Source organism: Aotus nancymaae, unplaced genomic scaffold (genome assembly GCF_030222135.1).
Source record: "Aotus nancymaae isolate 86718 unplaced genomic scaffold, 86718_ANA_hifiasm-v0.15.2.pri h1tg000022l_1, whole genome shotgun sequence".
In the NCBI taxonomy this organism is placed as follows: domain Eukaryota; kingdom Metazoa; phylum Chordata; class Mammalia; order Primates; family Aotidae; genus Aotus; species Aotus nancymaae.
In genome coordinates, this window is record NW_026988435.1 from 45,665,244 (window position 1) to 45,675,757 (window position 10,514).

Below are 10,514 nucleotides of genomic sequence, written 5' to 3' on the forward strand. Positions count from 1 at the left end.
GCCCGCCGCGGGTTCCCCGCAGCTCCCACCCGCGGACCCCGGGGCCGTGCGAACGCTTTTTACCTGCTGTTCTGATGCTGTTTTACTTAGTTAACTTCTTGCCCTTCGGGAATTTTTTTTTTTTTTTTTTTGAAACGGAGTCTCTCTTTGTTGCCCAGGCTGGAGTGCAATGGCGCGATCTCGACTCACTGCAACCTCCGCCTCCCGGGTTCCAGCGATTCTCCTGCCTCAGCCTCCCGAGTAGCTGGGATTACAGGTGTGCATCACCATGCCCAACTAATTTTTGCATTTTTAGTAGAGATGGGTTTTCACCACGTTGACCAGGCTGGTCTCGAACTCCTAACATCAGGTAATCCACCCGCCTCGGCCTCCTAAAAGTGTTGGGATTACAGGCGTGAGCCACCGCACCCGGCCCAATGTGTGTCGTTTTAAACCACTCAAGTTTGCAGTAATGTGTTACACAGCCGAAATGGTTTTTAATTTCTTAATTTTTTTTCATTTATTTATTTATTTATTTTTCTTTCTTTTTTTTTTTTTAAAAAAAAGACAGGGTTTCACCATGTTGGTCAGGCTAGTCTTGAACTCTCGCCCTCAGGTGATCCACCCGCCTTGGCCTCTAAAGTGCTTGGATTAAAGGCATGAGCTACCACACCTGGCCAATTTCTTAAAATTTTAAACGTAATTTTAGATTAGAAAAGTGGCAAGAACCATATGGAATGTCAGATTCCCTCATCCAGATTTCCCAAATGTTAAATTTATTTGGCTTCTATTATCAGAAACTCCTTGTTAATTCAAATGTTAAGTTTTTACTACATTTGTTCCCTCTCTGTCTCTCTCTCTGTCTCTAGACACACACACACACACACACACACACACACACGCATGTGCACTCTGACTTCTCGAAGCCCTGGAGAGCAAGTGGCAGACATGATGCCCCTTTACCCTTCAATTCCTCAGTGTGTGCTTGTCGGGGTCACTGCCTGTGGGGGTCTGTCCTGCTGACCCTGACTCAGCGACAGATGAATAAAGCCACTCGGACACAATATTCAGTGAATGAGCGGGCTGGGGTGTCCAGGCCCCTCACAGACACTCAAAGAGAGTGCTGTAAAGAGATAGCAGCCACCAGCACGACCGCTGGCCTCACAGGGCTTTATTCAGCACGCATTAAATCACAAAGGTTTTGAGTCAACACCACTGGGGGTAGAGATTAAAGGCCAGGTTCCCAGGCCTAAATTAAACGCCATTAGTGGGTAATATCCCTGGTCAACCTCCCCCCCAAGAGAGCCATCTGGAGTGAGCAGGGGTTAATTTATAGCACCACATGAGTAAACAAGTTAGTTAGGTAAACTCCCCACATGCCTTTGTTTCTACTCTAATTTATTTAAAGGCTGCCTTCAGCCAGGGTCTCACTCTGTCACCAAGGCTGGAGAGGAGTGGCATGGTCATGGCTCACTGCAGCCTTGAATTCCTAGGCTCAAGTGATCCTCCTGCCTCAGCCTCTCTGGTAGCTAGGACTACAGGTGTGAGCCACCTGCCTAAGGCTGCCTTCAGCCAGGAGCTATAGCAAACACCCTTAGGCCTTCCAAAAGCGTCTCTATATATTCTCTATAACTAAAATTTCTCCCACCAGCGTGACTGAATCCCCACATGTACTTAGTAAAAACGAAGAGGTGCTTTCCATAACTACAATACAATGAACTGCCAAAGTTGGGAACTTAACACTGATACGGACCTATGATCTCTTACCTGGTCCTTGCTCACAGTCTGCCAATGCAGTTGGCCCCTGAATGACACAGGTTTCACTGCATGGGTCCTTTGTACCCAGATTTTTTTTTTTTTTTTTTTTAAAGAAAGAAAAAGAATAAAGAAGAGGGGGAAAAAGGAAGAGAAAGAGAGAGAGAGAATGGGAGTATTGCTTTCTTGCCCAGGCTAGAATGCAGTTTAGTAATGGGTATTGAAAACCTCTTTTATACCAATAATTATACTTGATGTAAACAGGAAGGAATAAGGGAAGAAAATAACAAACGAACAGCCAACCAATATTTCATTTAAACCTATGAAATGCTATGCGATTACTGAGGAGTGATTTACTTCCAATTATGTAGTCACTTATGGAGTAGGTGTGAGGTGGTAATGTATGTTTTATGTATTTGAAGTGGAGAGTTCTATAGATGTTTATTAAGTTTACTTGTTCCGGGTCTGAGTTCAAGTCCTGGATGTCCTTGTTAATTTTCTGTCTCGTTGATCTATAAAATCGTTAGCTCTTCTTGTTACATTGATCCTTTTGCCATTATGTAATGTCCTTCTTTGCCTCTTTTGCTCTTTGTTACTTTAAAGTCTACTTTATCAGAGGCGAGAATTGTATCTCCTGCTTTTTATTTGTTTATTTTTACTCTCTGATTGATTGATTGATTTTTTTCAATAAATATATTGAAAAATATTTTGGAGGTTTTTTTTTTTTTTTAAGACAGTCTCACTCTGTTGCCCAGGCTGGAGTGCAGTGGCACAATCTCAGCTCACTGCAACCTCTGCTTCCTGGGTTCCAGCAATTCTCCTGCCTCAGCCTCCCTAGCAGTTGACACTACAGGTGGTGCCACCACACCCAGCTAATTTTTGTATTTTTAGTAGAGATGGTTTCACCATGTTAGCCAGAATGGTCTCCATCTCCTGACCTCATGATCTGCCCACATTGGCCTCCCAAAGTGCTGGGATTACAGATGTGAGCCACCGGGCACGGCCAATTTTTGATTTTTGACAATTTGGAAAAACTTGCTGAGGAACCACATAGCCTAGAAATATCAAAAATATTAAGATAAAAGGCTAGTGATGGTGACTTTTTCCTATAATCCCAGCATTTTGGGAGGCTGAGGTGGGAGAATCGCTAAAGCCCAGGAGTTCCCCTTCTCTAAAAAAAATTTTTTTTTAATTAGCCAGGTGAGGTGGCTCATACCTGTAGTCCTAGCTACTTGAGAGGCTGAGGTGGGAGGATCACTTGAGCCTAGGAATTTGAGGCTATAGTGAGCCATGACCATGCCACTCCTCTCCAGCCTTGGTGACACAGTGAGACCTTGTTTCCCAAAAATAAATGAAGAAATAAGAAAAAGGTATGTCATGGAATGCATAAAATATATGTAGGTGCTAGTCTGTTTTGTTATTTGGTACTATAAAGTATACACAACAATTTATTAAAATGTATGCACACACTTACAGACAGCATGTGAAGTCAAGAGAAATTTGCAGTCTTGGGCCAGGAGTGGTGGTGCGCACTGGAGTCCCAGTGCTTCGAAAGGCTGAGGCAGAAGGGTCGCTGGAGCCAGAAGTTCAAGATCAGCCTGGGCAACATGGCAAGTCCCTGTCTCTATAAAAAATTTTTAAAATTAGCTGGGCACAGTGCCTCATGCCTGTAGTCCTAGCTACTTGGGAGGCTGAGGTGGGAGGATTGCTTGAGACCAGGAATTTGAGGCTGCAGTGAGCTATGGTGCCACTACCTCCAGCCTGGGCAACAAAGTAAGACCCTGTCTCTAAAATGAAGAAGAGAAGACGGTGGTGATGCAGTATTAAATCATAACTGCGTAGAATTAACTGTAGTCCATGCTGTACTCCTGCGATGATTCACGCTACCTCCTGTCAGTCTTCCAGTTACCTCGTCTTGTATCTGCTTGAAACGCTGTGAGACACTAATCATCTCCACGTGAAGTCTCTCCAGTAAAGTGTGTACTGTAGCAAAAAGTGATTGTGCTTCTCTCGTATTTTTCTGTGTGTTTAGCATGACACCCCAAACCTTGAATAACACCACAGGACCCATACAGAGTGCCGTGAGTGCTGCTGGAGGAGCTCCCCAGAAGCAGAGAAAGTCACGACACGACAAGGGAAAGCCAAGTCTCTTGATAGGGACAGCGGATTGAGGTCTGAAGCTGCAGCAACAGCGGACTGAGGTCTGAAGCTGCAGGGACAGCGGACTGAGGTCTGAAGCTGCAGCGACAGCGGACTGAGGTCTGAAGCTGCAGGGACAGCGGACTGAGGTCTGAAGCTGCAGGGACAGCGGACTGAGGTCTGAAGCTGCAGGGACAGCGGACTGAGGTCTGAAGCTGCAGGGACAGCGGACTGAGGTCTGAAGCTGCAGGGGCTCCCATTGCAGACAGAAGATTCAGTTTGTGGCCAGGTGTGGTGCCTGACGCCTGTAATCCCAGCACTTTGGGAGGCCGAAGTGGCCTCAGGTCAGGTCAGGAGTTCAAGACCAGCTTGGCCAACATGGTGAAAACTTGTCTCTACTAAAAATACAAAAAAAAAAAAAAAAAAAAAAAAATTAGCTGGGCATGGTGGTGGGTGCCTGTAATCCCAGCTACTTGGGAGGCTGAGGCAGGAGAATCACTTGAACCTGCGAGGCAGAAGTTGCAGTGAGCCAAGATCCTGCCACTGCACTCCAGCCTCGATGACAGAGCAAGTTTCCATCAAAAAAGAAAGAAAAAAGAACGCTGCACGGGGCCCTAACCTCTCCCTGCAGCATTGTTCAAGGGTCCGCTGTAGTCCCAGCAATGTCCTCACAGCAAAGCCCTGCTCATAAACTGCTTCAGTGCTTGTGTCTCTTCAGTCTAATCTGGAATAGTTCCTTAGTCATTCTTTGTATTTCAATACATCGACATTTTTATTATCTTTATTTTTATTTTTTGAGACAGAGTCTCACTCTGTTACCCAGGCTCTGGTGCGGTCTTGGCTCCCTGCAGCCTCGACCTCCCAGGCTCAAGCAATCCTCCCACCTCAGCCTCCGGAGCAGCTGGAACTACAGGAGCATGCCACCACATCTGGCTAATTTTTGTATTTTTTTTGTAGAGATGGGGGTCTTGCTATGTTGCCCAGGCTGGTCTTGAACTCCTGGGCTCAAGCCATCCTCCTGCCTCGGCCTCACAAGGTGCTGGGGTGACAGGTGTGAGCCATTGTGCTCCCTCAGCATTTTTGGAGTGTACAGGCTAGATACCTTGTAGCATGTCCCTTGATTTTGGTTTGTCTAATGTTTGCCTGGTGGCTAGACCCGTGGGTGGTGCACACCTGCTGGGAAGACCGTGGAAGCAGCGCTGAGTGGGGTCAGGGCACTTGGTGCCTGGCTCACTGCTGGGGATGCTCACTTTGATCAAGTGGTTTAAGGTGGTGTCTGCCAGGTTTTCTGCTGCAGTTACTATTTCACTCTTTTTTTTTTTTTTTTTTTCTCTGAGACAGACTCTCACTCCGTCGCCCAGGCTGAAGTGCAGTGGTGTGTGATCCTGGCACGTTGCAACCTCTGGCTCCCAGATTCAAGTGATTCTCACGCTTCAGCCTCCCAAGTGGCTGAGGTTACAGGCACCCACCACCATGCCCAGCTATTTTTTTTTTTAATTGTTAGTAAAGACAGGGTTTTGCCATGTTGGCCAGGCTGGTCTTGAACTCCTGGCCTCAAGAAATCAGCCTGCCTCAGCGTCTCAAAGTGCTGGGATTACAGGCAGCAAGTGCCCAACCCACTCTTTGTAATTACCAAGTGTCTCGTAGGGAGCTGCTTTGTAACTGCGTATCCTGTTCTTCTCAATGTGTCACTCTTTAGTTTCTGTGTTTCCCCGTGTTTTGGTTTGGTTTTGGTTTTTGAGACAGTCTTGCTCTTTTGCCCAGGCTGGAATGCAGTGGTGCAACCTCCACGTCCCGGGTTCAAGTGATTCTCCTGCCTCAGCCTCCTTAGTAGCTGGGATTACAGGCGCACGCCCCCACACCCGGCCAATTTGTTTTGTATTTTTAGTAGAGATGGGGTTTCACCATCTTGGCCAGGCTGGTCTCGAACTCCCAACCTCAGGAGATCCACCTGCCTCAGCCTCCCAAAGTGCTGAGATTACAGGTGTGAGTCCTTGTGCCTGGCTGATTAAACTTATTTTTTTTTAATTTTTTTTTTTTTTTTGAGACGGAATCTTGCTCTGTCGCCCAGGCCAGAGTGCAGCGGTGTGATCTCAGCTTACTGCAACCTTCACCTCCCGGGTTTAAGCGATTCTCCTGCTTCAGCCTCCCTGGGATTAGAGGCACCCACCATGCCTGGCTAATTTTTGTGTTTTTAGTAGAGACAGGGTTTTGCCACGTTGGCCAGGCTGGTGACGAACTCCTGATCTGAAGTGATCCACCCATCTTGGCCTCCCCAAGTGCTGGGATTCCAGGCATGAGCTACCACGTCTGGCTGATTCAACTTATTTAAAAAAAAAAAAAAAGACCTGGGATTTAAGGAAGTGCCTGAATATTGGGAGGCTGGCGTTTTCCAAGTTGAGTTTGGCTGCGCCGCTGGGTGGAACGTAGGCTCCAAGGATGTCCCTCGGTGTGAACGGGCCAGCTGCACCTGGGAATGCTGCTGAGATGGAGGTGACCTGTTGAGGGGGAGTCCGGGGTGGGGGTGAAGGGCAGGCTCCCTCCCCAAGAGCCACACCGTGCCATCTAATAAGTCAGCATGCTGCTGAAACCCCCAGCAGATGGCCGAGGCTGAGCGGTGACCTCACACGCTGGGCTGCTGGGCCAGGGCCTGGCTCTCTCCTGAAAGCACACACACCTGCAGACTGGTTTCCAGGCCTGTCCTGCTGCCCCAGGAGCACAGGCATGGGAAGACAGCCACCTGGGCGGTCTAGGGACTGTTTGGTTGAGAAAGGTCTGTCACACAGCATGTGCTGGAAAGAAAAGACCTTGGACTTTAATTTCTCTGGACATTAGAGAGAGAGGGTGATTTCAGCTTTAGACCACGTTTTCTCTGAGGAGCCTGGCAGTGGGAGGGGAGCCATATTTTCCAGACTCTGCAGCTTCAGGGTGCTGTGGGTCTCAGCTGATCTCTTGTAAAGGGCTCGGGAGCTCACGTGTTGTGGGAGGCAGCGTGGCATGTCGGCCCTGGCTGCCGTGTGGCGCTTGAGTTAACCTGATTATTGCATGGATGTCACTTGTTCAAAACCTTCCTGGGGCTGTGGAACCAGAAGGAGCCCCCAGGCATGGCAGTGGGCACGAAGGAAGTGGCCCTCGGGGCACAGGAGGACAGCCTTGGCATGGTGGATGCCTTGCCCAGCCCACTCTGGGTGGTCAACTGCTTAACCCAGTGGGTTGAGAGCGCTGAGGAACTGGGAGCAGTGTCGTGTTTCCATGAGGGGACGCTCCTGGCCTCTCTTCTCGCCCCTCCTTCTGTCCTTTCCTGGAGAGAAGGTGTGACCTGTCTGACCGTGTGATGCCAAGGCTCTGACACTGACTTGTGCAAATGCCTAGACTGCAGGGCACTGATCTGGGACTCACTCCCTGCCCCTCCCTGCCCCAGGCACAGGGCGGCGTTCCTGCATGCTGCGTGGGCCCAAGCTGACCCACAGGTGGGCAGTCCCAGGTCAGAGCATGGACAGGGATGGCCTCACGAGTTCTTTGGGCCTTAAAACCTAGATTCATGTTCTCCAATCAGCTTCATCAGAAATAAAGTGGATAAGGCAAAAAAACAGTCTCCCCAGGTTAAAACCCTCAGAGGCATCCTTGAGTCCCCTCACAGCCCACACTGGAGCCAGCGGCGAATCCCAGAGGCTCTTGTTTCCTTCCGTCAGCGGTTGCTCCGTCGCCCAGGCTGGAGTGCAGTGGTGCGATCCTGGCTGACTGCAGCCTCGACCTCCTGGGCTCAAGTGACCCTCCCCACTCAGCCTCCCTAATACCTGGGACCACAGGCACACGCCACCGCACCTGGCTGATTTTTAAATGCTTTTTGTAGATATGGGGTTTCACATGTTGCCCAGGCTGCTCTTGAACTCCTGGGCTGATCCACTTGCCTTGGCACCCCAAAGTGCTGGGATTGCAGGCATGAGCCACCGCGGGCACGGCCCCTGTAGACTCCTATTCATTCCAAATATATCCCAGGCACAAGGATGTGCAAAAGACCCATGAACGAAAGGGAATCCAAGAACAGCCCCACGTGCACACGGTGACCGGACTGCCCCCGAGGGACCCCCGCGTTCAGCGAGGAAAGGTGCCATTTGTTTTTGCAGTAAGTGCTGCTGGAGCAGTTGGGTATCTATGCAGAAAAACGACGATCTCACACCTACATGGAACGTGGCTGCGTGCGGTGGCTCACGCCTCTAATCCCAGCACTCTGGGAAGCTGAGGTGGGTGGATTGCTTGAGGCCAGGAGTTTGAGACCAGCCTGGCCAACATGGCAAAATTCTGTCTCTACTAAAAATACAAAAATTAGCTGAGCATGGTAGCGGGTGCCTGTAATCCCAGCTACTTGGGAGGCTGAGGCAGGAGAATCACTTGAACCTGGGAGTCAGAGGTTGCAGTGAGCCAACATCATGCCATTGCACTCCAGCCTGGGGGACAAGAGGGAAACTCTATCTCAGAAGAAACAAACAACAGAAAACAAGCAAACAGTCCGGGCGCGGTGGCTCTCGCCTGTAATCCCAGCACTTTGGGAGGCTGAGGCGGGTGGATCACAAGGTCAGGAGTTCAAGACCAGCCTGGCCAACATGGTGAAAACCCGTCTTTACTAAAAATACAAAAATTGGCCAGGCCTGGTGGTGCGCACCTGTAATTTCAGCTACTCGGGAGGCTGAGGCAGGAAAATCGCTTGAACCCGGGAGGCAGAGGTCGCAGTGAGCCAACATCATGCCATTGCACTCCAGCCTGGGGGACAAGAGGGAAACTCTATCTCAGAAGAAACAAACAACAGAAAACAAGCAAACAGTCCGGGCGCGGTGGCTCTCGCCTGTAATCCCAGCACTTTGGGAGGCTGAGGCGGGTGGATCACAAGGTCAGGAGTTCAAGACCAGCCTGGCCAACATGGTGAAAACCCGTCTTTACTAAAAATACAAAAATTGGCCAGGCCTGGTGGTGCGCACCTGTAATTTCAGCTACTCGGGAGGCTGAGGCAGGAAAATCGCTTGAACCCGGGAGGCAGAGGTCGCAGTGAGCCGAGATCACACCACTGCACTCCAGCCTGGGCGACAGAGCGAGACTCCATCTCATAAAAGAAAAAAAAAAAAAGACACGATTTAGAGAGGGAAGAGGCAAACCACGGACTGGGAGAAAATCTTTGCAATGTACGTCGGCAAAGGATCCACCTACCACCCCGCATAAAGACATCTAGAAGTAAGTCAGAAAACAACAAACAACTCAATTTTTTTTTTTTTTGAGATGGAGTTTCACTCTTGTCGCCCAGGCTGGAGTGTAATGGGCGTGATCTCGGCCCACCGCAACCTCCACCTCCTGGATTCAAGTGATTCTCCTGCCTCAGCCTCCTGAATAGCTGGGATTACAGGTGCCCGCCATCATGCCTGCCTATGATTTGTATTTTTAGTTGAGACAGTGTTTCACCATGTTGGTCATGCTAGTCTTGAACTCCTGACCTCAGGAGATCCACCTGCCTTGGCCTCCCAAAGTGCTGGGCGCGTGAGTCACCGCGCCCAGCTGGATATTAAAAAATAGGCAAAAGACAAACTGGGGCTTCACAGAAAGACATGCAAATGGCAACAGCAGGAAAAGGTGCCGGCCTCATTAGTCATCAGGAATATGAAAATTAAATCCACAGTCACCCATCACTGCACCCCACCAGAACAGCTTACAAATCAAGCTGAGAGGAACCCCCAAAGCCCGTCAGGGTCCAAGCTGGCCTCTGGCCTTGCCTGGACACGCCTGGCAATTTTTGCATTTTTAGTGGAGACAGGGTTTCACCATGTTGGTCAGGTTGGTCTTGAACTCCTGACCTGAGGTGATCTGTCCACCTCGGCCTCCCAAGGTGCTGTCATTATAAGCGTGAGCCACTGTGTCTGGCCAAAATTTTAAAACTTTTTGGGAGGCCAAGGCGGGCAGATCACTTGAGTCCAGAAGTTTGAGACCAACCTGGGTAACACAGGGAGACCCGATGTTAAAAAAACAAAAAAACACAAACCTCTGTCCCGGGCACTCCTGCTCGGCCCGCAGTCTGTCCCGCACACTGCAGTGAGAATCTGCTTTAAGCGAATGAATCAGCTCTCCATGCTCCTGCTCAGCCCCTTCCCATGGCTCAGTTTAGGGATTCCAGAGCCGAGCTGGGGGTGGTGGCTCAGACCTCATGCTCCCAGCACTTTGGGAGGTCAAGGCGGGAGGATGGCTTCAGACCAGGAGTTTGAAGCCAGCTTGGGCAACATTATGAGACACTGTTTCTGGCGGTGGAGGGGAGGGGAAGATTCCAGGTCCTTCCCACGGCCCACAGGGCCCCAAAAGAGCTCTCCCTGATGTCCTCCGCAACCCTTTCCTGATCTCTTCCCGGCACATGTGTCCCTCTGGGGTCCCCCAGAACTCAGTCCTGAAGTGGCTTGGGAGCTGGTTTCACCCAGTGGCATGTGCAGTTCACATGTCATTCTGGTCAGGGGCCAGAGCTCCGGCAAGAAGTCTCTCTCTCCCTCCCTCCCTCCAAGCTGGCAGCATTCTGGGTGGGGGCTGCCCCGTCTGCCTGGCCCCCCGTGAGGACAGCTCTGAGCTGCAGGACCGTGGCAGGCTCGTAGGTGAGCGGGACATAAGTCCTG